This window comes from Spermophilus citellus (genome assembly GCF_964194105.1).
Source record: "Spermophilus citellus genome assembly, chromosome: 6".
NCBI lineage: Eukaryota > Metazoa > Chordata > Mammalia > Rodentia > Sciuridae > Spermophilus > Spermophilus citellus.
This window is the reverse complement of record NC_138187.1, coordinates 62,889,728-62,917,007: the sequence shown is the minus strand read 5'-3', so window position 1 is coordinate 62,917,007 and position 27,280 is coordinate 62,889,728. Positions and strand designations below refer to the sequence as shown.

Genomic DNA, 27,280 nt, shown 5'->3' with positions numbered 1-27,280 from the left:
TTTTAAGTCTGTCACTGTGAACTGGAGTCCCAGGAAAGCTGGTGGTGTAACTCTAGTCCAAGTTCAAAGGCCTGAGAACCAGGGGAACCCATAGAGTGAGTCCCAGTTGAGGGGCAGTGGAGGACTAATGTCCCAGTTCAAGCAATCAGGCTGGAAGTAAAGGAGGTTACTCCTTCCTTCCTTTACCTTTTCTTCTATTCTGGCACTCAACAGTTTGGGTGACACCCACCCATACCGCAGAAGGCAATCTACTTTAGTCTCTCCACCAATTCAAATGCTGAAAACATCACCAGAGATGCAACCAGAAATATCATTTAACTTGAGCACCCCTTGGTCCAGCCAAGTTGACCTAGAATGGACCATCACACTTTGCCTGGGAGCCTCTTTCCTATTGGCCTTTCCATGATTGTGTTTCTTTTCCCGAGTTTTTATGGTTTCTCTGCCTTTTATTTTGGAGAGGAAGTTTTAGGGTAAACCTTTGCTTCATCTCTTTCTATTCTGCTAAAAGGTTCTGAGAACAATAACCAACCATTCTGAATACCTACAATAGTCTCTGTGGGCTTCAATAGTAATTAGATAAAAAATTGAATATTTCTTGCCTAGCTTGGAGACTCAGGTTTATAATTAACACAGATAAACTACAGATCATGCCCCTACTGATTTTATTTGTAGCCAAATGAGTAGAAATTAGTACCAGTTTTGTAGAGAAAGAAGGATAGGAACAACCTTACACAGGTGGAATATCATATCTTCACTTGTTCATTTATTCCCTTGTCGGCAGGGAGATGAATGATTTGGCTAACTGTGCTTTCTTGAGAGAATTCTTTAAAAATGAATTGCATCCTTTCTGGTGGCTATGTTTCAAAAAAAAGTAAAACGTGTTTGAAAAATGTTGGCTCCATTTCACCATCCCTCTTACCCATGTATTGCTTTAGAAATAGGCCAAGTGTTTTTGCATGCTGAAACAACTTACAAATGAACTTAAAATTCAAGACGATCTTGCGGAATCTTGATTATTTGTGCTGCCAGGGCCTCAAAGATTGCAATACTTGATAATCTGTAAGTTAAAGCCTTTTTATGGTTGATTAAAGGGTGTCATCAGAATCTCTCTTTTTGTTAAAGGTCACCAGGAGCAGAGTGAGGCCCAGCACATTTTCGGAGTTCATTGTGCATGTCATTTGCACTGAGTTAAGTTTTCATTTCCTGTGGTTTTTAGGTTACTTAAGGGTGAAGTAACGAACCCTAAACTGTTAGAACTCGTCAACCAAAAATGGACACAATGAGGAAAATTATATATGTATTTTTGTAACTTCTGTGGGGAAGTGAGACCAGGATTATATCAAGCAGCCTTCATTGCTGCCTGTAGGTTGACGTACTCAGAGGTAAAACTTCTGCCTGGGCAAAACCCATTTCTGATTATTCAAAGTGTCTGTTTTTACTTTCATGTCATGGTAGAACAGTCCACAGGGAGACTTCCACAGGGACCAACTATATTTCGGTCACATATCCCCTTCAACTATGCAAAAACAGAATGAATAGGCAACTCTTCAGATGGGGAGGTTAGAAAAAAGGAAGGGAGATGGACCTCATCTTAAATTTCTCAGACAGCATGAGGATTAAGGGCAGGCTTTTCATTAGAGATAATACTATTGGGGATTGTAGATGGTTTTCGGGGAAGACCTGGTTCCTAACTCCTTTCTGGGACTCTGTTCTACGTGGCTCACATCCTCACCTCATACCAGATCAGTGCTCTCCGTGAGATCTTCTTTAGCCTGTATCTATAAATTTGCAGACTGTCCTGCAATTCTTATAACCTGCCTGGACTTGTGTTTCTAAAACCACTGACAGTTATCCAACACACTGTAGAGTGTATTTGCTTTTTGTCTTCTTCCCTGCTAGAGGGTAAGCTCTAAGGATGTGGAGCACTTTGCATGCCGCTGCCTTACTAGTAGCAGGTGTTCAGTACATATTTGTTGGGTGAGGCCTGAATGCTTGTTCCTCTCTCTTAAACTCTTGCTAAAGCAATTTGATTAAGCAGAAATGGAACATGGCATCATTTTTTATTTATTTTTTATTTTGCTTTAGTTCCCAACTCCTCCTGGAATGCATAAGAACCCAATATAAGTAGTTTGAGTGTGAGTGCATGAATAAACGATGGATAGGCTCACAACATAGCCTGTGACGGAAAAACGGGTTCACTCTGTATTTAACAGGTAGGAAGTGAATCATCGAAGCGAGAGATGAGTTGGACATGAACCTTGCCTTCCAGAAGCTGAATGTTCTTCCTTTACCAGGAGTTTATTTTCTTCCTGTTCCTTGAACTGTAGGACAGACAGTCTGAGGGTCCATAGGAAATCTTTTATGGGAGAAAATGTTACTCAGGTTGTAGATGACTCAGTGAAACCCAGATACTCCACACTCCTTTAGGAGATTTATCTATCATAATTTTATTTTAGCCTATGGAATCCCATTACTTTGTCTCTATTTTGAATAATAGCAATTGTATTTTCACTATCAAGTAAATCTTTTCAAGAAATGAAGGTGGCAACATGCATGTTGTTGAAGAACACAATCTTGAGAAGGGGATTTATTCCCAATCCCAAGGGTTTAATACACAATTGAGCAGGAGGCCATGGGCTCTAACACATATCTATAAAGAGATGCTTCTAGAATTTACTCACACATCTTGTATTGTGAGTAGGAGAAAGATACTTCTATCGCCTACATTTTCTCCACTGGTTAAATCCATTAGAACAGCCTTTCACTTTGAGGAGATACTTCTCTAGTGACCGGAGGTGGGGGTAATGTTTATCTTTGGCAGGAGAAGATGGCAATGCCATGTTTAGCACCTGGGGTGAAAAGAGACTTCCCGGCCTGTCTACTACAGGTGTGCCAGTCTGCTTTCAGCCCACTGCCATTTTGCATTCAGAAGGCATCAACTAATGAAATAGGGTTTTAAAATTCTCAGCACTCTCCTAGGCCAAACCTATGAAGAGATATTACCACCCATGGCTCTGAAAACATAGCACCTACCCTCCATGGGGTTACTCAGAGAGCAGTCTGCTGTTTCTTCCTCTCTTTATGGGCAGAGAGCTAATTGTTTTCAGATTTTTTTTTCAATTCAGGAAATCCAGCAGACCACTTATTGTTCATGAATGGGAAAATGCCAAAGATAAATAAAAATGAGGATTTGTTTTAGTGCTCCATATCTAAGATACACCTGATATGCTGTTGATTAAGTGGGTTCCTGTGCCTTACAGAAGAGCTGAGATGTACCTGTATAGCAAATTGAGACACAGCCAGGAGACACCTTGGTGGCTTCACTGTATACTCTATTACACCTGATTTTGTGTTTGTTAACAAAATGGGAGTAGAGGCATGGAGCTTTCCAGAAGTTTAAACACAAGGTGCATCAGATACCAGGAATGAAATTTTAAGTGTTGAAACTTAGAGCAGAACTGCCTGACTTTTTTTATGCTACCAGATCCATTTCTCTATATCATTCTCTTTCAATATTTTCTTCTTGTTTGCTTAAAATTGAATGTTTTCTCTTTGTAAAAATCTCTTGGAGAAGGAAGTGTTGTGAAGGTGGCATTAACACACCAATTCAGAAGAAGCAAAGCAATGGTCTATATGTAAATGTTTCCCTCCTAGAGGAACCTCTCTACCACTTCCCACTTCTCACTTCCTTCCCTCATGTAAGAATAAAAATATGGAGGTTATATTGCTTGCTATGGATTTGGATGCCCAGCCAGCTTTCTCTTTAGAGAAGTGGATGTAGAAAATAGAAATCATCATCTAGAAGTTCCAAATGCAGGTCACAAATGTTCATAACAGAAAAAAAATACAAAGTTTTCCAATCTGAAAGACTGTTGTTGATGTCATTGTTATTTTTGCTCTTTAGCCATGTTTCCCTGAAAACATCTGAAATGAAATTTCTGCCCCAGAGATCCCCATAAAGTCAGTTTCTTTATTTCCGCCCTCTCTCCACATTCTGGCTCTGCTTGGCTTTGCAGCCCCCATACCTTAGCGTATATCTCGATGTTTCCTTGTATGATCAGCGATTATTCCAGAAATGTACACATATAGGAGGGACAGAAGGCCAGCAATGTGGTTGAAAAGTCATAAAGGAATCTGTCCCAAAGTTGTTTGGCACTGCACTTTATGCAATACTGAGAAGACGTCCCTTGTCCATATCAAAGGTCAGGCATATGGGAGAGATGAAGTTGACACGTGTGGCTAATTCTCACATCCTGTGTCCCTTGGCTCTTCACTTTGGTGCACACACTGTTCCTACTTCAGCACTTGCGTGCCTCTGACTAAAGGCCTTCTCTTACCTACCCCAGAGTTTTCCCTAATCTCTTGGGGAACAGCCCTCAACCAATCACTGATGGGACTTGGTGGATAAATACTCCCGATCCCTTGTGCTTGGGTCCAGAACTGGTTCCCAGTTTTCCAGCTGGGTCAAGCCTAGTCACTTTCAGGAGAAGAAACAACCCTGTGACAGAACTTTTCCTCCCCTGTGTCACCTGTCTCTACCACGCGGCCTGCGCAGTGGTTTCATTAATGAGGTTCTAGGCATAAAGTTAGTTAGAAGAGATCGAAATAAAACACACAGACCAGTTACCTTATTTATATTGCTAGGTCCGAGACGGCTCACCTCTCTGGTTCCCACCTCTAGCCGCCCAGCAGGGCAGCGAGGATTACTCAGGGCTAGCAGGAGAGAGAGAGAGCGAACACGCCTGGGAGTAGCCCTTTATTGGGGAACAAGAGATTCAGGGGAGAATTCCATCCAATGAAGGTTGAGGGGGGGCTGCATTCCAAGGTCAGGGTCAGTGATTGGGTCCCCGGGGTCAGTGGTCAGGCACACCCCCACATGGATGGGCTCTCTCATCAGGAAAGGGTCGGGAAAGCTTCGACAGAGCCAAAGCGCCTCAGGCCCTTAACGGGAGTCACCCAATCACGTGTCAGAATGGCTTCCCACACCTGTCCACCTTCAACTCCCACCTCAGCTGCTTTCATCTGATGCCATGTCTCAGGGCATGCTTTTGGGGGAACCCAAGCTAAGAGAAGGTCCCTTTTGAGGCTCACTGATTGAACACAACTGTAATATTTGAAAGCATCCATGAGCCTAGCTGAGATGGCAAAAATCCTTTAAAAATATTTTTTAAAACTTTCAAACCTTTTGAGTGGATTTGAATCATAATAGCTTTTATCTTCTAGCTCCCAAGCATGGGCCCTAATACTTACCCTAATTGCTGATTGGTTCTGGGTGAACTCAAATAGTCTTATTCTCTGTTTTGAGCCTGTTTTATTTTTTAAAAAACACAGCTCAGGAAAGAATGCATCTGGTTTCTCATCCTTTATCACAGTCAGAATGAGTGAAAGAGATAACAACATACAACAAAGTTACAAAGGCATTTCTCAAATGAATTATGACTTTCTTGTTAACAATAAATTTGGGCTATAATTAACATTTAGGCTATAATTTGGGCTATAATTAACATATGCAGTGTATGCTCCTCACAGATATCAGAAAACAGTAAATGATACTGAGAACCCAGAGGTGACTGTAACTGCTTAAGGCTGTTCTAAAGAGGACAAACTCATCTTGTAGATGTGTTTTGTTTGGCTTGCAATTAAAAAAAAAAATTAACAGGTTGCCAATGTTTAACAACTAGAAAATTTTATGTGAAATATAGGTTCCAATTTCTTTTGAGATATTTTAAGAACCAGCCAAACCAGGCCCTCATTCCTAAGTAATAATAAATAAAACTCAGCAGAGTTGCATTTCCAGCAGCTCCCTCCCCATCCTGCCTCACCCCTGCAGGCATTTGAGGATTAAGCAAGCCCCTGGACTGAGGTGTGAGGAGAAATGCAAGAGGAAAAGGAAGAAACACAAACAAATAATAACCTTTATCATTTCCAGGCAGGAAGAAACTCTTCCCACATGCTTCCAGTTTAATAAACAATATCATGTGGTTTTGCTCCCTTATCAGAAATCTCTTCTTTGGTGGTGATCTGAGGAGCAGGTAAGATGGAGTGGCGGCCGTTGCTATGGAAACAGCTTGTGAGCGCTTGCCTTGCCTCTGCCAGCGATCTTTACACAAAATTCCCTGAAGCTCCCTGTAGCTGCATTTTAAAATTTTACTCAGTGTAAGGGGTGAATATTATACTATCGAAAGGCTCTTCATGATTTCAGTAATGGAGGATTACAAAAGATTTTGCACTGTGAAGAGTACCACCAGGAAATGCAATTTCTTAATGGGTGGGTGTGGCTGGAACACTAGAAATACAGTTCTAGCTTCACCCTGATGACCCAGGGAATTGGAGGTCTCAGGGAATGCCCTGGGCCTGGGCTTCTCTCCTACGCCTTCTTCTTTTAAGGGAAGTGAGAGGCCACTGCATGCTTCTGACAGGGTTGGAGTAAATAAAACACGCTGCTTCTGCTCTTGCTCAGCAAGGCTGATGATGCAAAATCATCTAGGGAGCATTAGCCTGTCTGGCTGTGTGCTTGGTGATCATGAAAATTTCAGTTTTGCTGTCCAAGGAGAAATGGACAAAAGGGACCAAACTGTTCTTGGCTTTTATCTGAGTCATGGAAGCAGAAAAGATCAAAGAGACTCAAAAAGTCAGGGCATATTTTGCAAAGACCTGATTCTAGTATTTGGCTTGCATAGTAAATAAGGTGGCATCAGTCCACTGGATCCATGTGTTCAGCAAACATTTACCGGAGCCTTCCCTTTGTGTTGGGCGTTGAGGTAGGGCTGTAAGCTCTGCCTACTTGGTTTTATGTTCAGTCAGAGCCAGTTAACCCTCATAACCCTGATGACCATGTTTCCAAAACTTTGTGCCTTGCAATTTTTTTGTGCCTAATTTTTTTGTGGCTGTCCTGCTCTATGTAGATTTATAGTATGTGTTTTATTCTAATAACTCAAGAAGGCATTAAAAATGAATAACTGTATGAATTTTTTCAGGTGACTAAAACTTCCTCAGCTTCTTGCCCGGTCTAATCCATTGATTTTGTCCTGAGTTAATCTGGCCTGACTGCCAAACTGAATTTCTGTAATTTCTGGAGCTTATTATCCTAACTGGTCTTTTCTGACAGCTGAACACAAAATATTTGGTCCCCCTCCCAGATTTGATACTATGAAAATAACAATAGCTAATCTTTATTACTTCTTGTAATGCGTGAGGCACTGGGCTGAGTCTTTGTGTGCATTTCTTATTTAATCCTCTTAACAGCCCTAGTAGTAGGACTATTTGACTCCCCCTTTACAGATGGGCAGGTTTAAGATTAAAAAGTTAGCTTATCCAAGGTCATATAGCAAGAAGGGCATGGCACCATGACTCAACCCAAGGCTGGTTAAGACCAGAAACATTTTAACTTTTTGCCATTTTACTCTACAAAACTCAAGTCAGTCTTCTGGACACACTTTAGTATTTCTGAGCAGTACCATACTGAGAGGGGTAATTTTATATCCTTCTGGTCTGAGTGAATTTATTCACAGGGATCTGTGATCTGGTCCCATTTAGAAAGGTTAACCCTTCTGTTTTCTTATAAAGAAGGAGCTCTGAGGGATGGTGAGTTCTTGGAATTTCCCCTGAGCATATAAAGTCATGCTTTGATGGAGGTGAAATGTAGAAATGAGTATCACTTTTTTCTTTTAAATTTGGTGAAGGTGATTATCTGTGTTTTAACTTAACTCTGACTTAACTCTAATAGGACATCATATTTAAATCTGGTAGAATCAAAGACAACAACAAACATGCCCCAAAGTTGACTCTTCTCTCTGATGGATCCTGGCTTCAAACTTTAAGGTCATGTAGGATGCACTCTTTCTACTGAACCTCTGTATAAGTCTTACAAGGTCCCTTTTCAGTATTTCTCGTATCTATTCCAAATTTTCCAATTTTGCAATCACACTTAGTTTTAGACATTGTTCCCTCATATCTAAACCATCTTAAGAGTTTCCTAACTGGCCTTTCTATGTCTGAGTTTCACCTGTCCTTATAAATCTTACATATAACTGTCAGGGTATCTATTCACATACAAAAATCATACCCAGGCTTGAATGTCCAAGTTATATTCTGTAGTGTCAATGAAGTAATAAAGTACATACCAAGATGTAATCTCTCCAGTGCCTTTCTTATGGCCTATACTTTTCAGTTATGTGAGGATATATCTTATCTCTGGTGACAGCGGTGGGTCAGTTGTTTCTATTCATATTATCTTAGCCACAGCATCCAGATATTATTGGGTGCAATTACAGCCCAGCCATAAAACTACATTTCCCAGCTCCCTTAGAAAGTGAGCTGGCCAGTCATATATATATATATATATATATATATATATATATATATATATATATATATATAAGCTAAAGTATGTAGATGTATGTGTTAATTAGGTTTTCATTGGTGTGGCCAAAATACCTGACAAGAACAACTTAGAGAAGGAAAAGCTTATTTTCAGCTTACAGTTTCAGAGGTTCAGTCTGTGGTTGGCTGCCTCCATTGTTCTGAATCTGAAGTGAAGTAGAAGCATCATGGCAAAAGGACATGGTGGAGGAAAGCTGTTCAACTCATGGTGGCCAGAAAACAGAGAGAAGGATGAGCCAGGAGAACAAGATATAATCTCCAAGGTCATGCCCTAGTGACCCCCTCCTCTAGCTATGCCCCACCTGCCCACAGTTACTACCCACTAAGTCTATTCAAACTAGGATGGACTGATTTGATCACAGCCCTCCTAATCTAATCATTTCACTCCTGAACTTCCCTGCATTAACAGGAGCTTTGTGTTTTTGTGGGGGTTGGGGGAGACCTCACATCCACACCACTGCAAGATGTGTCTTCATTTGGTTCCTCCAGAACTAGGGCTGGAGACAAATATTCTCATACACCTTGTTTATTTTGGACACAGTTTCTGCAAGTGCAAAAAATAGAGAAATGTGAAAGAATAGGAGGAGGGTGGCCTAGGAGATTTTAGTTATTAGGAATTAGCCACTGGGTGGCTGGAGTTTCATTTTACTGGGGAACTTTGGGATGTACACCTCAGGTGCTACGAATTTCCTCCACTATTTCTAATTCTTTTAACAGCCCACTTTTCCTTAATTTAGAGTGGTGCATGCTGAAAAGATAAGAACAAAGGAATATGGCTGGAGATCTTTTTTAAAAAATATTTTCATTTTTACTATGAGCAAACATTACTTCTTTTTTTTTTTCCTTTTTCTTTTTTGTGTGCTGGGGATTGAACGCAGGGCCTTGTGCATGCGAGGCAAGCACTCTTATCAACTGAGCTATATCCTCAGCCCTAAGTATTACCTCTTAAAAATTCAGTGATGTAACAAAATGGGGGGTACTCCTAATGCTGTGGAAAATGTAAGATATAAAATTTGGAGTTGTAATGGTAGCTACGGAACATGAAAACCAAGACAGAGCTTTACAAAATGGAGGAAATACGCCAGAATGCAGTTGTTCACCCTCATAGCCCTAGTTCCTAGCACAATAAATACATAATACATAATAAGTACTTGCTCTTCCTAAGTGAGTATTGAAATTTAAGGTGAATTCATCTGTTTTCCAAATTTGCAATAAGGAGATCCTGTAGCTTTCATAATGCAAAAAGAAAAGTAATGTATTCAAATAAGACAGATTTCACAGCCCTCAAGCAGACTTTAATGTTTCTAGAAAGACTTCAGAAGCACCGTGTACTACAAAAGGACTTCAGGGAATACACCCTTCCCCCTCCTTCCTGTCAGAGCATTGGCAGGATACCAAGGCAGCTACCCTGGATCAGGTGGAGAACTCAGAGATGAAACCATGTTTCAGCACATGGGAGTTTGGGTCTCTCATGACCACGGAGAAATAATACAACTGTAGACTGTTTAGCTGTAGGCTTCATTTATGCACAAGAACCAAAAAATGAAACCCACTCTCTCATCTGCATCTTGGGTATTTGTGTTTCTTGTTATTTGTAGCCAAACCTAATCCTTACTGTATTTCTCTTACAATCCTGGAAACTTCTCTCTCTCCCTCTCTCTCTTTTTGTTTGTTTGCAAAGGTATTTATTTCTTTGTTTTCCTTTTTTAAATCATCTCCTTCCATTTTTGTCTCTTTTTAAAAGTTTTTTTTTAGTGCATTATACTTATACATAATAGAGGGGTTAATTTGACATAATCATAACTGCATAGCTTGCTCATTCTCACTCCCTAGTACTTCACCTTTCCCTCCCTTCCTCCTTCCCCTTGACTCTCTTCCTGTATTCTTCTGGTTTTCCATTTATATTTCATTTTTTAAATTGATACATTATACTTATACATAAAAGTGAAATTCATCGCAATGTATTCATATATGCATATAGCATAAGTTGGCCAATTTCATTTAATGGATCCAGGGAAACCTCAGCTTCTTCAAAGATAAATGATCAAAGCAGTGTGATAGAGCTCAGTGATAGAACTCATGCCTGGTGTGGGCAAGGCCCTGGATTCAATCCTCAGTACAAAAGGAAAGAGAAGAGAAGAGGGGAGAGGAGGGGAGGGGAGAGGAGAGGGACGAAAGGAAATGGATCTATTCTACTGTTTTCCTTTTTGTTTTCTCCTTATTTATCTATAATTTCTGCAAAAGCGAGAAAAATTGACTTTCTGAACCTGGCATATTTCACTTAGTGTGATGTTCTTAAGTTCCATCCATTTACCTGCAAAGAACATGATTTCATTCTTTATGCCTGAGTAAAACTCCATTTTGTATATATATGACTTTTCTTTATCCATACATCTGTGGACAAACACCTAGGTTGGTTCCATAACTTGGCTATTGTGAATTACATTGCTATAAACATTGGTATGCATGTATCATTATAATACGCTGATTTTACTTTTTTGGATAAATACCAAGGAGTGGGACAGCTGGGTAACATGATGGTTCCATTCCCAGCCTTTTGAGTAATCTCCATACTGCTTTCCAAAGTGGTTGTAGTAATTTGAAGTCCTTCCAGCAATGTATAAGTGTGCTTTTCCCCCTGCATCCTTGCCAACAATTATTGTTATTTGTATTCTTGATGATTGCCATTCTAACTGCAGTGAGATGAAATTTCAGTGTAGTTTGGATTCACATTTTCCTGATTACTAAGTATGTTGAACATTTTTTCATGTCTTTGTTGGCCATTTGTGTTTCTTCTTTTGAGAAATGTCTGTTTGGATCATTTATCCATTTATTAGGTTATTTGTCTTTTGGGGTGATAAGGTTTTTGAGTTCTTTATGTATTCTGCTTATTAACCCCCTTGCCAGAAGAGTGGCTGGCAAAGATTTCCTCCCATTTTGTAGGGTGTCTCTACACATTCTTGTTACCTTTTCAGTGCAGAAGCTTTTTAATTTGATGCCATCCACTTATTGATTTTTGGTTTTATTTCTTGAGGTTTAGGGGTCTTGTTAAGGAAGTCAGTGCCTGTGTCAATATGATAGTTCTTGAAACTCTAGCCATAGTAATCAGGAAGAAGGAAATTAAAAGGATGTAAACAGGAAAAGAAGCCAAATTAACTGTTAGCTAACATGATCTTATACTTAGAAGATACCCTGAAAAAAACGCCACCAGAAGAATTCTTGAACTGATAAATTCAGCAAAGCAGCAGGACACAAGATCAGCATACAAAAATCAATAGCTTCCCTATATTCCAATAATGAATCCCTTGAGAGAAACCAGGAAAACAATTTCATTCCCAATAGCCTCAAAAATGAATGAACAAACAAACTTGGGAATAAATCTAACCAAGGAGGTGAAATACCTCTACTGTGAAAATTATAGATCACTGAAGAAGGAAAGTGAAGGATACCTTAGGAAATTGGAATTCTCCCATGCTGTTAGGCAGAATTAATATTGTTAACATAGTCTTATTTCCAAAAGTGATTTACAGATTCAATGCAATCCCCACCAAAATACCAACGACATTCTTCACAGAGTTAACTAGAAAAAACAGTCTTTAAATTCATATGGAAGAATAAAAAAAAAATCAGAATTTCCAAAGCAATACTGAGCCAGAAGAGTGAGGCTGGAGGTATCACAATACCTGACCTCAAACTATACAACAGAGCTATGGTAGCAAAAACAGGCATTAGCATAAAAAGAGACAGGAAAACCAATGGAACAGAAAAGACAGCACAGAGAAAAATCTACATAGATACAGTTATCTGATCCTTGTCAAAGGTGCCAAAAACCTATATTAGAGAAAAGACAGCCTTTTAAATAAATGGTGCTGAGGAAACTGAATGCCCATATTTGAAAAAATGAAACTAGATTCCCATCTCTCACCCGGCCCCAAAATCAATTCAAAGTGGATCAGAGACCTAAGAATTAAACCAAAAAACACTACAACTGCTAGAAGACCTGGAAGCTTCTTGAGTGGAAGATTGTGTCTCTGAGTTCTGTCTCCATCCCAGCACCCCACACAGTGCATACACATAGAACCAAGTCCTTGATAAATCTTCATGGAGGGAAGCAATGGATTCAAAGAACTTGGAGAACTATGTGGTAAGACATGGTGTGGGATGATGTAGGGATTTGTAGATGAAGAAAACAGACTCTCAGCTCTCAAGAATTTGATAATAAAACTGCGGGCATGTCACTGTTTAAAGTTGCTATACCTGGGCAGGTAAAGGCAGAAGGGGATCCATATATCCTTTGTCCTTCTGAATAAAAACAAGACGCCTTTTTACTTCCTGTTCTGGCACCCTTGGCTCTTTGGTGTGTGCTGGCAACACTGAACTTGGCTTGGTGTTGCCATGACTTCTAAGCTTTGAGGGCTGATTCTCCACACACACCCTGCCCCAAGCCTCAGAAAGATTATTCTAGTGATAGCTGAATAGCTTGAGTTAGCTGCATACGAACACAGAGGAAGTGGTTCCCTAGCAACAGGAGCCTCTGAAAGCCTCTTAGCGCCCAGCACTTCTCTGGCTTTTTGTTTCTTTTCCTGCATGTTGCCTGTCAGCAAATGGCCAGAGCTGTTGCACCTGCTTTGAATGGGGGCCTATCAGTAGACTCCAGAGGTTTGGTTTTACTGAGTCTGAGGGCTCTGTTCCTCTTTGGATCAAGCTTGTGTGCTCTGGGGCTTTTTTTGCTCCTGGTTAGACCATACTTCCCTCAGATCTTACTTCCTTCTTTGTTCTTTTAGATTTTGACCCAAAATGGAAAATAATGAGGTGACTGAAGAAAATCTGAATTGCATTCTGTTATAATAATGGTTTTAGGCACATTTTTCAGATGTGCTGAATCTATGAAGAAAATGTTTTACATTCCTTTTCCCCTCAGAAGAATTGAGTCTTACCCTACTCTTCCTTTCAGTTTGTCCATAGATAGTAAACAAATTCTTTACTTTTTAAATATGTCAACATCTTTAATATGTACTTGAATTTGCCAGATGGTTGGAGCAGTAACAAAGTACCAGTCACAGTGTATTTACTGCTTCAGGCTCTAGAGACAGTCTTGACAAGAAGCACTGGTCATGTCTTTTCTCTAGCTTCAGTGTTCTAGTTTAGAAAGTGTAAATTTGTATAGACCATTGCACATAATGCTGGCCTGGGTCTAGAACTCCTGACTGGAAATCCGTTGTTTGGTTTTCAAACAGCAATCTGTATGAGAGTAGCAAACCCACAGGAGAGAATTATATATTATATATAATATATATGCCGAAAATATATAGTTATATATAATTTAATATATATAATATAACTATAAATATATAATTATATATAATATATATTATATATTCCTGCCAGTTGGCTAGCATGGATTCAAAGCACTGACCATGTAACAAAGAGTTCTGGTGATGAATGACAGCATGCAGTTAATTATTTTGAAACAGGGTTTTGCTAAGTTGCTCAGGCTGACCTCAAAGTTGGGATCCTCCTGCCTCAGACTCCCAAATCTCTGTGGTTACAGGCATGCACAACCGTGTGTAGCTGGCATGCAGGTAATTATAATTGAGCCTAAGAGCCCCCCCAAAGTCATGTCATCTATAATTTTTAAAATATTTATATTCATACTTATTTAACCAATGAGTATGTACAATTGTCTTCTAAGCAGAAGACACTATGTTGTGTTTTGTGGGATAACATAAATGATAGTCAAAAACCTTAGGGAGATTTCAGTGTAAAAGAGGTTATCTAGATGTCCATATGACTAGTAACTGACAGGCAAGATGGTAGTTTAAAGAGAGGTAGCCATATTTGATGATGTGATGGTCTTTCTCTTGCATCACTTCTTTCCATGAGAGGTTTGTGGAGAAGGTTTAGGGTGAATCCACCTTTCAGAGGATCAAGCAGACTGAGTGTGAGGGAGAAGGAGAGCTGAGAAGGTGGTCTCTGTAGTGGAGCTAAACAGAAGTCTTGACCCAAGACTATGAATCCAGCTCTTGTTATTAACCTCTCATTTATCAAGATAGCAAAACAAAACAGTGAACTCCCCCTGCATCATGATGTTCTGTTTCCAGCCAAATGGGATATTTTTAATCAATGTTAAGAGCTCGACATTTGTCAGCCAAAGTGACATAAAACAGAAATCAGGACGAGAATTTATCTAAGATCTGGGAAAAGTAAAAAATAAACCCTAGCTTAGGGGAAATTTGAAATGCCACTGTTTATCTTATTTTCCTCCCAGGCATAATTTTCCACTAGTCAATGAGAAAGAAGAAAAATATGTCTTAATAGCTAACTCCTCTGGGAAGGAGGCTGTCTCTTTCATAGCCATGTGCCCCCATAGGCTGAGGGGTCTCTCCAGGCTGATATGCTCCGTCACAACCATGGTCATGGTCATGGACAGCCAGAAAAATGAGTTATAAATGAATGGAAATGTGGGGGAAGAAAGGACTCACCAAATCAGACAGCCACGGTGTTCTTTCTCAGGCTGCTTAAACAAGTGGAGAGCAAAAATCTATCCGCCATTCTTAATGCAGCCAGGTGACAAGCCTTTGGGGGATCATTTCAGACTTACTGAAATAGCCACTGCCTTCTGCGGACTTGACACCTCTTGAAGATTTATGAAGTGGAGAATGGAAGACAGGCAATAAAAGAGGCTTTGTAGCCAAATAAATGATTTGTACCCCATGGGCAGAAAGGACAGTGAGGTCCCACCCAAAAAAGGAATATAATTTCCCCAAGGACGAAGCATGAGGCTGAGGTTCTGATGTAACTAAGCAATTCCTAAGGCATAGTTTCTTCTCCTCATCACTTTTAGTATTTCCAATTTCTAACCTAATTGCATGCAAGAAGATCATGATTGATTATTATTTTTAAGATACTATAGATGGATTCCCCATGACCCTTGATAGGCAGATACCAGGCTTTGCCTCCTATGCCCATTCACATAAAGTAAAGAAATTGCCAGAAGCTGTGGCACATACCTGTAATCCCAGCAGCTTGGGAGGCTGAGGCAGGAGGATCATGAGTTCAAAGCCAACCTCAGCACTTTGGCAAGGTGTTAAGAAACTCAGTGAGACCCTGTCTCTAAATATAAAATACAAAAAAGGGCTGGGATGTGGTTCAGTGGTTAAGTGACCTTGAGTTCAATCCCCAGTACCAAAACAAAAGCAAAACAAAAATTAATGCTTATTGAGCATCTACTAGACCAGACATCTTATATGTATCTCTTCTTATAATCAAGAGGTAATAAATTCCCTCTTTAGCCACTGTGCATGCAGAGGAGGAACTAGAGGGAGCATATAAGGAAAACCTCCTCTGTCTGTCATCAAAAAGGAGGAAGGTTCCTGTGTTTTGTAGAAAGTACAGCCATCCCAATACCTGACTTGCATAGCATTCTTCATAAAGCTTTTACAGTTGTTGTATTTAAATCTGTTATTAAAACACCTTATCATTGGGTAGGAAGATGTAATTTTCATTTTACAGGTAAAGAAACTGAGTCACAAAGCAATTAAGTGACATGCTTAAGGTCATCAGGCAAATTAGAAGAAAAACCAAGATGAGATTTTCACATTTTTTGGCTTCTCATGCAGAGGAAAATGTCATTTATTTTTGTATTATTTCTACCAATGTACATGGTATGAATGGGCAGTGGCAGGCAGAATCAGTGGGAAAGATCACAGACTTCCAACTCAGACATTCTTTTTTTTTTTTTAATTTTTTTTAATATTTATTTTTTAGTTTTCGGCACACATCTTTATTTGTATGTGGTGCTGAGGATCGAACCCGGGCCGCACGCATGCCAGGCGAGCGTGCTACCACTTGAGCCACATCCCCAGCCCCGACTCAGACATTCTTGATGCAAATTCCAGCTCAACTTCCTATTTGTTGTTTGACTTTAGAAAATTTTCTTATCTGTAAAATAGGATAATAAGAGCTACCTCATCAGCTAGGAGTGTGAGGATAGTTCAACACAATATATGGAATGCACAGTGCCAGGTATGAAGGGTTAAATAGAGAATTAGTGAGAAGAGTGCCTAGAACAGAGTAAGCATCTGATAAATGTTAGCCATCATTATTACCATTGTTGTATGATCATAGATTCTCTCAAATATGCTGGCTTCTCCTGCTACCTTACTGCAATAAAAGGATTATGCAGAGAATAAGTCATTATGATGATTAATTTTCTGTGTCAACTTGCCTCGGCCATAAGGTGAACATTTGGTCAAACATTATTCTGGGTATGTCTGTGAGGGTGTTTCTCGATGAGATTAATGTTTGAATCAGTAGGCATAGTAAAGTGGATTGAGCCTCAACCAAAAAATCAATTGAAGACTTGAAAAGAACAAAAACATTAAGTAAGAGGTAACTCCTTCGGCCTCATTACTTGAGCTAGGACACCGACCTTTTACACTCTTCACACTTCAACTGAAACGTTGGCTCTTCATGGATCTCAAGTGGAAGCTTTCAGATTGAGCTACATCATTGAGTCTCCTGAGTCTACAGCATGCTTACTCAGATCTTTGGAATTCTCATCTTCCATAAACACATGAGCTGATTCCTTATATTACTTCTACCTATTTATCTACTATCTATCTTTCTATCCATCCATCCATCCTTCATCCATCTCCAAATGGTTCTATTTCTTTGGAAAATCCCAACTAATACAAATTTTGGAACCATGTATTAGGGTGCTGCTGTAACAAATACCTAAGTATGAAAATGGCTTTGGAATTCGTTTATGAGTAAAAGCTGGAAGGATTCTGAAGTATATACTAGAAATATGGGCACAAATGGCAATTTTGGTGAGCTCTTTAACAGAAATGAGAATTGTGTTATTGAAAACTAGAGAAAAGATAATTCTCATTAAAAAGTGACCAAGAATTTGGCAGAACTGTGTTCTAGTGTTTTGTGGAAGGTGTAACTTGGGAGTGAACCAAATAGAATATTTAACTGAGAAGATTTTTCAGCAATGTATTGAAGAATGGCTTGGTTCTATAAGTAGTAAAATGCAAAAGGATAGAAGAAATTATTATGACAAAAGGAACCAGAACTTAAAGATGTAGAATATTCTCAGTCTGTTCATATTGCAAAACAAAAATTTAAATGAAAGGGTATGGAAATGGGGCCAAATGAGGGAAGGCTATGGATTTGATAATAGGGGAAAAGTGATGTATTTGTCTGCAAACATGCACAATTCTTCAAAAAAAAAAAAAAAAAAAGAAAAGAAAAGTGGTGCTGATGGTAATTCAGAGATCATCAGAGCCACCACTTTCGTTTCAGCAGACCAGACAGTCTCTAACTGGACCCTTGGGAGTGAACTATCAAGTGGAGCATAGTGGGCAAGTTCTTAACTGCAGAACCTCTGTCCTGAAAGAGCGATAGGGGGAGGACTTCTGCCTGGAGTCATGAGGGTCAGTGGGCCTGGAAGTTACATCAAGTCAAAAAGGATTATTCTTAAGTCTTAAAATCTAATGAATTTTTTTTTTTTTGGCTAGATTTTAGACTTGCTTAGAATCTGTCACCCCTTCTGATTCCTCTTTTTAGAAATGTGAATGTCTATCCAACATCTGTCCCACCATTGTATTGTGGTTGTACATAATTTGTGATTTCAAATGTTCTTAGCTAGAGAAGAATTTTGCCTCAAGTTGAATATTACCTCAAGTTCTACTCATATCTGATTTAGATAACATTTAGTTGAAACTTTAGACTTCAAAGTTGATGCTGAAATAAAACTCTTGGGGCTCTCAAGAGGGAATGAACATATTTTGCATGCAAGAAAGACTGAATTTTTAGGGGGCCAGAGGTAGAATGCTATGGACTGTATTGTGTCTCCCTTAAATTCATGTTAAAGTCCTATTCCCCCAATATGATGGTATTTGGAGATAGGGCCTTTTGGAGATAATTAGGTTTAGATGAGGTCATGAAGAGGAAAATCTCATGATGGAATTAATGCCCTTAGAAGAAAATACCAGGGAATCGATCTCCCCTGCCCAACTCCCACTATGTGAAAACACAACAAAAAGGTGACCATCTGTAAGCCAGAATGATAAACTTCGTAAGAACTTGACTGTGCTGGCACCTAGATTTTGGACTTCCAGCATCATCAAAAATTGTAAGAAAATAAATTTCTGTTGTTTAAGCTAACCCAGACTATAGTATTTTGTTAAGGCTGCCTGAGCTAAGATAGCCAGTTCTTTTGAAACTAGCCTAACTTGCTTTTGCATCTATTTGTATAACCCAAATACACTGCTTAGTGTATATTTGTATTTTATCAAAACAATGTTGCCTTAAATTATTTAAAGTATCACATGTCTGAAGACCCCAAACCACCACAATGTGTTTTATCAGTTCATCTATCAAAATTGAGAGTTATGACATAGCTTAGTAATTGGAACCACTAAGTAATTTCCACAAGAAGGGAAAGTACCACTTGGTTATTTTCTACCTAAGAAGAAATTACAGAGGGTGGTAGGACTTTGTTGATGATCAATTATATTATTTCAGCAAACACATTTGGTTAAAGCACATTTTCCCCTTCTGCTAACACTGCTGGTAAGGAAAGCAAAATTGTCTCTTCATTTGTGAGATAAAAGAACACTTATCTCATTGAGTGTTATAGAATCACTATAAATCCTTTGAATCCAAGCCAACTTGGAAGTGGAAGCCATATATAATTATACTAGATCAAGGATGAAACAATTACAACTAAATTTAAAAAACCTTTTAAAGCAAGTTTTTTTAATTAAAAAAAATGGGGGTATCAAAATTAGGTGTTCCCCTTAGAGAAAAAGGATGCACCCACATATTTTGAAATATTTTTCCCCTATGGACCTTGACCCAGGAATCACTAACTAATTGCATGGCTATAGGCAGTTTGACTACTTGGTTGATCTGAGCCTCAATTTCCTGGTCATTAAAGGGTTGGAATGCATTATCTGTAAGGTCCTTCAAGCTTTGAAATTCTTTGATTCTAGCTACAATTTATGCAAAATTCTATTGTAGTAAATCCAGGAAACAAAAAGAAACCTTACTGGATTTATTTAACTTGGAGGGAAGCACTCTTTATTATCCAATAGTCACTAGGATCATACTGTGCTCATGTTAGAGCTGCATTGGTTCATGTTTGGTGGATCCTTGGCTTTATTTCTAAGAGAATGAAAGCAGATGGAAGCCTTTTTTGAGAGATGTGGATTAAAAGAGAGTTTGCTTTGGATGTGCTAAATTGAGCAATGAAGGCATATGGAAAAAAAGTTAACTACTTCCTACAATTCTGGAGAAATCATTCATTTCTGCACATCATTTAACCAATGCTTATTGGTAGTCAGTATAGTTTGTTAATGGCTCAGAATCTGGATTCAGGTGTTCTGCGTTTAAATCCTGGTTCTACCATTTATGTGTTTTGTGGCCCTGAGCAAGCTACCTAATTTTTTGGTTTCCTCATCTGTAGTACCCATCTCAAAAGCTTGTGGAAAGGGTGAAATGAGCTTATACAGATAAAATATTTATAACAGTGCCTGGCACATAGAAATCAATCAACAGAAATCCAACAGTCTGTGTTGGATACTAATGGGAACTCTGAGAGATGTTACTAAAGGCCAGATCACAGTTGGTACACAAATGAGGAAGGAGGATGATAGGGCAAACTTTAGAGAGGAGGTAATCCCAACCAAGCCTCAAAGTTGGGATAAGTCTTTGTTGGATGAGGAAAAGGGCGGTGTTAGCCCAAGGTGGAAGGTGCAAATCCTTTCTACACTCTGGTGACTGTATTGGGTATTACTGATGTTAGGAGTGGGGGAAACATCATCAGAGAAGCAGCTAGATAAGTAGGTCAATCAGGGGTTACTCTATATTCCATGAGAAGCGTGGACACTGATTTAAGCTGTTCAAGCCATAACCATGAAGGCTCGAATTGGAAGGAGAAGGGAAATAAAGGGATGAGATTGGACTTGATCCAGGGTCTGGTAGATCCTGAGGTTAGGCTTAGAGGGGAAAACAGAAATCTTAATAATTTTTATATATTGCTTGATTTTCAACTTTATTTTATGTCATTGCATAAGATTCTTGTTTCCATTCCTGCATTTCCTGAGCCAGGGACCTTACAAATCTGAGTCATGATTTTTAAAAGTGTATTGAAGACTTACTACCTAGAAAGCTCTAAGCCCAGTAGATGGAGAGGCCAAGCGTAGCAGTATCTTACCTAGGGTCACTGGTGCTGTTCATGTTCAGAGGAGGAAGACATCCTTTTGGCTTGGTTAGTCCAGGAAAATGTTGACAGGCAGAAAACAATCTAGGTGGAAAAAGCATCATGAGCAGAGTTGAAAAAATGAGATATAAGAAGTGGAGCTAAAAATAATAATAATAAAATAAAAGCAAATACAAGTTGAGGAGGAGGAGGAGGAGGAGGAAGAGGAGGAGGAGGAGGAGGAGGAAGAGGAGGAGGAGGAGGAGGAGGAAGAGGAGGAGGAGGAGGAGGAGGAAGAGGAGGAGGAAGAGGAGGAGGAGGAGGAGGAGAAGGAGGAGGAGGAGGAGGAAAGCTAAAGAGAAAATATAAGTAGTATCTTGACCTGAGTTTTCGAGGGCCTAGGCCACTAGCATGGATGAAGCTTATGTAAGAAGAGCTAGAAACAGGAAAAATGAGCTCTTGGCCACAGGGATGAGTGAAAGAGAATGTTGAGGAATGATTAGAAAATAATCCATCTGAAAGATTGGCCAAAAATAGAAGGAATTTTAAGGTGTAATGTCAAAATAAGACCTTTAAGAGAAAATTCTTTCTAAAAGGCAGCTAAAAATGTAGACTGATGTTTTGAGAAAAAGGTTGGCATTTTAAATAAAAGTTTTGAGTGTTATCCCCTTAGAGGTTGTATTTGTGCTCTGGGAATGGGCAAGTTTGCAAAGTGACAGGATATAAAAAGAAATGTGTCTAATATTTCTGGATATAAAAAAGAAAATGTGTCTAATTTGCGTGGAAATCCTTAAGAGAGTTTTTCTAGCAGTATGAAGGACTAAGGTGAAAATCATGGGGTGGGGACACTAATTGCTGTATACAAACTAACAAAAATTTTTGTAAATGCGTAACTAAATTGCTAAAACAATGATGGAAATTTCCAGAGGCCAAAAACAAAGAAGCAGCTGAAAACCAGAGTGGTAATTTTGTATATTGATGCTGTCACTGCCCTTGGGGCAGGTTTCAGCAATCTCAGGCCTTGGGTTTTATGCCTGTCTGAGTAGAGGAGCCTATTAGTTATGTTGGGCTGTGTAACAAATTACCATGAACTTAGTGACTCAAGACAAGTATCTCACATCCAGAGTCCAAGCAGGTCTTAACTGGGTCCCCCCCTCTAATCTCTAGGTGCTTTTGGTCATTTGAGGCGTTTTGTTGTTGTTGCTGTTGTTTACCATTTTCTTTTAGATTTTATTTAAAGTTTACAGTCTCCATGTGAATACTGGCTCTGCCATTACTGGACGCAGAAATTCATCACTTCTCTCTCTGTCCACTCCCATCTTCTTTGAAAATTTACCACTTTCATGTGGATAAACCCAGGCCTATTTTTTTTTTCTTAAATTTGGACACAAAATGTTTTGAAATCCTCAAAGTTATTTTATATCAGTTTTAAAGAATCAATGATAATGTCTTAAATGTGTAACTCAATTAGATTAAAAAACAGCAGAGACCAGTTTATAGTGAGATAGAAAATCATACAATGTCTCCATATTCCTTCACTTCTGGGCATTTGAGTTGAGGCATATTCATTACTATTTGTTTTCTGTCTTCCACAAAGTGATATGACAGGTTACCAGAAACATTTTAAACTTCTCGCTATGTGAGAAAGGAAAGATACAAACTAATTCTGCAAGTCATGGGTCTGTTGAACTGATATTATCTCAGGATGACCTGTGAAAATCAGTTGTCAGGTTTGGGGTTGGAAACTCCTTCAGCTCTGTTCTTGCTGGTCAGCCCTGTCATTCCTCTCCACATCCTGCTTCTCTCCTTCCTGGAATTTGAGGGTTAATTAGGAATCTGTTTGCATTTCCACTTACTCATTTGCTCAACAAATATTTGTTAGGCACCCTATTTTGTATTACTAAATTTAGTTTGTTTAATGGAAAGCATTTTTAGTGTTTTTTTGGATTAGGCATTAGCTGGTATATTCATGTTCTCATTTGTTGAATTAATTTATTTCACAAATGTAATTATTTTATGGATAATTCAGTGAAATAAATTAAATTTTTTTAAAGAGAGAGAGAGGAGAGAGAGAGAGAGGTTTTTTTAAATATTTATTTTTCAGTTTTCAGTGGACACAACATCTTTGTTTTTCATTTTATGTGGTGCTCTGGATGGAACCTAGCACCCGGTGCATGCCAGGCGAGCGCATTACCGCTTGAGCCACATCTCCAGCCCGAAATAAATTAATTTATCATTAAATTTCTAGTGGTTTTTCCAAGGAACTGTGAGGTCCTTTAGTATTAGATTGTTAAGTTTTCTCCAGATAATTTTAGCATCAATTATATCTCCTTGTGTTATTTTTTGAAAATCATGAGCCCATATATGGTCTGTGAATTGATTATCTTAAAGAACTACACAGATTAGTTTGTACTGGCCAGCTTCACAATGAAAGACCTATATAAATTATAACACCATCTCTTGAAGGGATTATTTACTCAGTCAAGTGCTTTGACCAGCCATATGATTTTTTTAATCAATTGCTTATTCCTGCAAATGGCTCCAGCCTCATTTCTGAACCCCTTTCCTTTCTGGCACTTCCTTCCCTGTGCCCACTAAGCTCTGACCTCTGTTGGTTGGCCTTGCTATTCCTCTGCCAAGTCCTGTTACTATTCTTCCTTATCTGATGTCCTGTCTTCTCCTCTCTCTACCTTTTCCCTGGATTTCCTTTATATAGTAATTCTTATTCTTATGTACAGACTTCTTCTTCTTCTTTTTTTTCTTTGGTGCAGTTCAGGGATCGAACCCAGGGCCTCCCACCTGCTAGTCAAGCACTGTACCATTAAACTACATCCCCAGCCCTTATGTGCGTATTTCTGAATCCCATTCAGATGCCTGTGATCCCAGAACCTCAGGAATCTGCACTTTTCTTCATAGGCAATGATTTGTGCGGTAGTACAGGGGCTTGTGCTTCAAAAGATTCCACATTATCCGTGCCCAGTGGAGCATGCCTATAATCTCAGCAGCTCCAGAGGCTAAGGCAGGAGGATCGCAAGTTCAAAGCCAGCCTCATCAATTTAGAGAGACCTCAAGCAACCCAGTGAGACCCTGTCTCTAAATAAAATACAAAAAGGAAGGGCTGTGGATTTGACTCAGTGGTTAAGTGTCCCTGGGTTCAATCCCTGGTACTGAAAAAAAAAAATTCATGCTTAGTACAATGCTTTGCTGCCACCATCTTGAAATGCATTTTAGTTCTGCACTGGTTCCCACAACCTATGTAGCTAGCCCTGCATTAGGGAGAAACACTCAGGGAGTTTGAAGGTACAACTCTCAATGGAGGTGAAGGAGAGAAGCAGGCCTAATGATGAAGTCAGGGAAGAATAGGGAGAACAGGATCTTGGGGGGGGGGCTCATTTTTCAAGAGGGCCTTTTACTCCCTGGAAAGGTCCTAAATTAGAGGGACAGGTTTGGGTACATGGTGGTAATCTTATAAGTCTTATAGATCATTTTTGTTCAAATGATCACAGTCTATTCTGATTGGTTTTGAGGAATCTCTACCAAATTCCAGGAAAGGGACTTATCTCTAAAAATAGGTGGATTTAATAGTTGAACCATAGAAATTATACGTGGTCCCACATCTTCTATCTAAATAGGACACTAGTATAAAAAGATAGATATATTCATCCTAGGGAAGTTGTGAGCAAAACTTCTCCCCAGAGGGCAAGAATGTACTTTTTATGGACACTGGCTTTGAGGAGCTCTTATGGTGGTGGTTCAGGAAAGAATCCTGGTAAAGTAGAAAGAGTATTGTGAGGTAGAGCTGATGAAGAGGTGTGCAGGTGGTGTCCAGGCAGAGCATGAAGATTCATATGTAAGAAGGAAACAAAGGAAGACATGCTAGATAATCATAAACTATTCTGGAAAAATAGTCTATGTTGATTCAAGAAGGAAGGTCTTTTTATTAAGCAGTACAATAGAAAGAGGTAGGGTTTGGATTACAATTTCATACCTTTCTATTTGTTTTGGGATTCTTGTTTTGTTGGCTCTCAATAAATGTACACTAATAATAAAAGCCCATTAGGTAACCATTTCAAGCACATGAGATCCTGTTGTAATTCATAGAATTCAAACAGTGGCATCTGAAGCCTCTTTAATGAAGTTATTTTTCAATACACAGACATGATTGCTCTTGAAGAGAATTAATTTCAAAACATGGTTTTGAAAATGAGACCTAAGTAACAAACATACTTAAGTATGTACAAGCCAGCTCTGCCTAAGTGCATTGTTTTATTTCTTATTCCTTGAGATTCTTTGGAAGCAATGGGGATTTGTAGGCAATCATTTATTTTGCTAATGATCATTGTGATAAATCTTGCAATTCAGCTATTTTTCCTGCAATTCTAATACCAGGAAGAAGTAAGGGAATAGTGAACTCAACAGCTGAGTCTTAACATTGCATATAGGGCAGCTTGCTGTAGAGTAAATTGCTGAAGTGATGGAGAGAAACACATTTTGATTGCTTTCTTAGATGTCTCAATTATTGCCCTGAGCTTCAGTATGGAAAACAGGCAATTCCTCACCAAAGGAAGATCCCTGTCCACATACTGCACATTGTAGAAGAAGATAGGACTCCACCAGACTTCTACCATGGTGTAAATTATTCATATACTGTGTAACCTCAAAGGAGATATACACATTTCATGTCTTAGGTGGAAAGATTGCACTGTAGTGACTTAAGTGTGTTTTAATATTAATGCTTGATATTAAAAAGCAAATTGTAAAATCATGACTTTTTCCTTAAATTTATAAATCATATTATGCTATATATAATACTAATATATTTAAAAATTACTTTTATGTCCTTGATTGCTATCTGATCCCACTTACAAGCTTAAACTTCTTTAAACATTTTCAGTTGCATTTATATTTACAAATTTTACATATTTAGTTTTCTAAGTCCTATTTTTTAATAGCAGAATCTTCCCAAGATTTGTAATACAAAGCTAAAATATACATTTATATGCATTTATGTAATCTTAAATTCTCTGGTTTTTCAGTACTGTTTACAAATTTAATTTTATCATATAAGCTTCAAAGCATGAATCCAAATCTATTAACCATGCCAAGTTATTTTAGATAATACAAATTTTTAAAATAGAAGACATATAAAATTATTCCTTATGTTAACATGAAAAAAAAATAGTAGTACTATAAATTTGATTTCATTATATGTAGAATTTGTTCCAAGTTTGCTTGGGATTAGATACATCCATTGAAGCACCAATGACAGTTCTCTTCATTTCATTTATCTTCCAAGAAAGGTAGGGATGCTTACCCAAGGAAGTTGAGGTTTTCATTCCCAAAGCCTTGAAGTTGCCTGCTCATAGACTAGTTGCATATAAGCCGAAGAGATTGGTGTAGGTGGGAAATAAAGAGCTATAACCATCAGCATCATTATTATCAATACAGCAATCTTTTGGTGAGAATAATGATGGCTTATACCAACAGTGTGCTCCAAGTCAATGTCCTAAATCCCACGTCCCTGAATTCATGCTTGTTCTTTGTAATTACTCGTAACTGTGGCCTCTGATTGGGGCAAATAATATCGTGTGTTTCCCCACTCCCCCAACCTTAAATCCCATCTTCTTTGCTCTATTCCTTGATTGGAGTCAGTCTATTTAATGTTTATTTCTATTCTGAATTGTGTTCACATTCTTTATGTCTGGCAGGGCTACTATTTATACAACATCCTTTAGATTCTCTGTGTCCCCTCCTACCTGTTTATCCATATCATCAGTTTCTAAAGTCATTCTAATGAAACAGTTTAAATATAATATTAAACAGATTGGGACATAAAAAACCAGGACTGTGATAAAGATATGTTTTGGTAGAACTGGATGGCAGTGCTTTAAGAATTAATAGCATTCATTTAGGAAAGTTTCATTTTTAATCATTTGACCACAATTTACACTCTGCTGTTCAAGCAATGGCAATTTACCCAAATTGCCTGGATAGTAATTGGTGCCTGGAAGGAAATACACCCACCAGTGTGTCTGCCTTGTAAATATCTTGTCTGCAGCTCACCTTCAGGCCATGGTCATATCTAATTGGAAGCATCCTGTGAAGGGACTAATAGTTGATGAGAATAGGGAATGTAGCCAATTGGTGCAGAAGAAAAAAATCCAGATAATAAATGAGGAGTTATAACCAGATGGCCAAGGGATGGAATGAGGTACAAACAGATCATTTGGGCACAGATCAGCAACTAATTCAGAAACTAATTCAGAAACCATTGATTGTGTGTGTTTTATGCATGGCTCAAAGAGCTCTGCTGAGTTACATAGACTTATAGGAACCAAGCAGAGCAAGACCCCCAAAGCTATAACACAATCCATCTCAAGTGCCACAACCTATTTCCATGAAAGTCAGAATCCATGATAACTGGGACCCCCAAATGAGAAACCAAATAGCAGAGGTGTTGTGGAGGGAATATGCCCTTTGGTACCCCAATTCCAAGATTTCTAGCTTTTAAGACAATTGCACAGGACAATCCAAAACTCCCCATTGCCAGTTGAATATAAAACAGCATTGTTTTTTATTGTTTCTCAAATGAATTGTATATTGAATACAGAGGAGAGGGGTGGGATCTCAGTTCATTCATGCTACATGAAGAGAGTCTTGTGTAAATGGAGGCCACCCAGGGACTGG

General features: G+C 38.8%; 1 protein-coding gene across 2 annotated transcripts in view; it reads left to right on the top strand.

Annotated features, from left to right (window-relative positions):
• FAM107B (family with sequence similarity 107 member B) overlaps nt 1-27,280 on the top strand; it is a gene marked incomplete at its 5' end in the record, with an annotated part of 216,960 nt that overhangs the window by 93,738 nt on the left and 95,942 nt on the right. Inside the window, one exon of one of the 2 annotated variants that reach the window (XM_081298431.1) lies at nt 5,497-6,032. The exons of the other annotated variant lie outside the window; for it this stretch is intronic. Of the gene's footprint in view, nt 1-5,496; nt 6,033-27,280 lie in introns of those variants that run through there. 2 annotated transcript variants of the gene reach the window in all.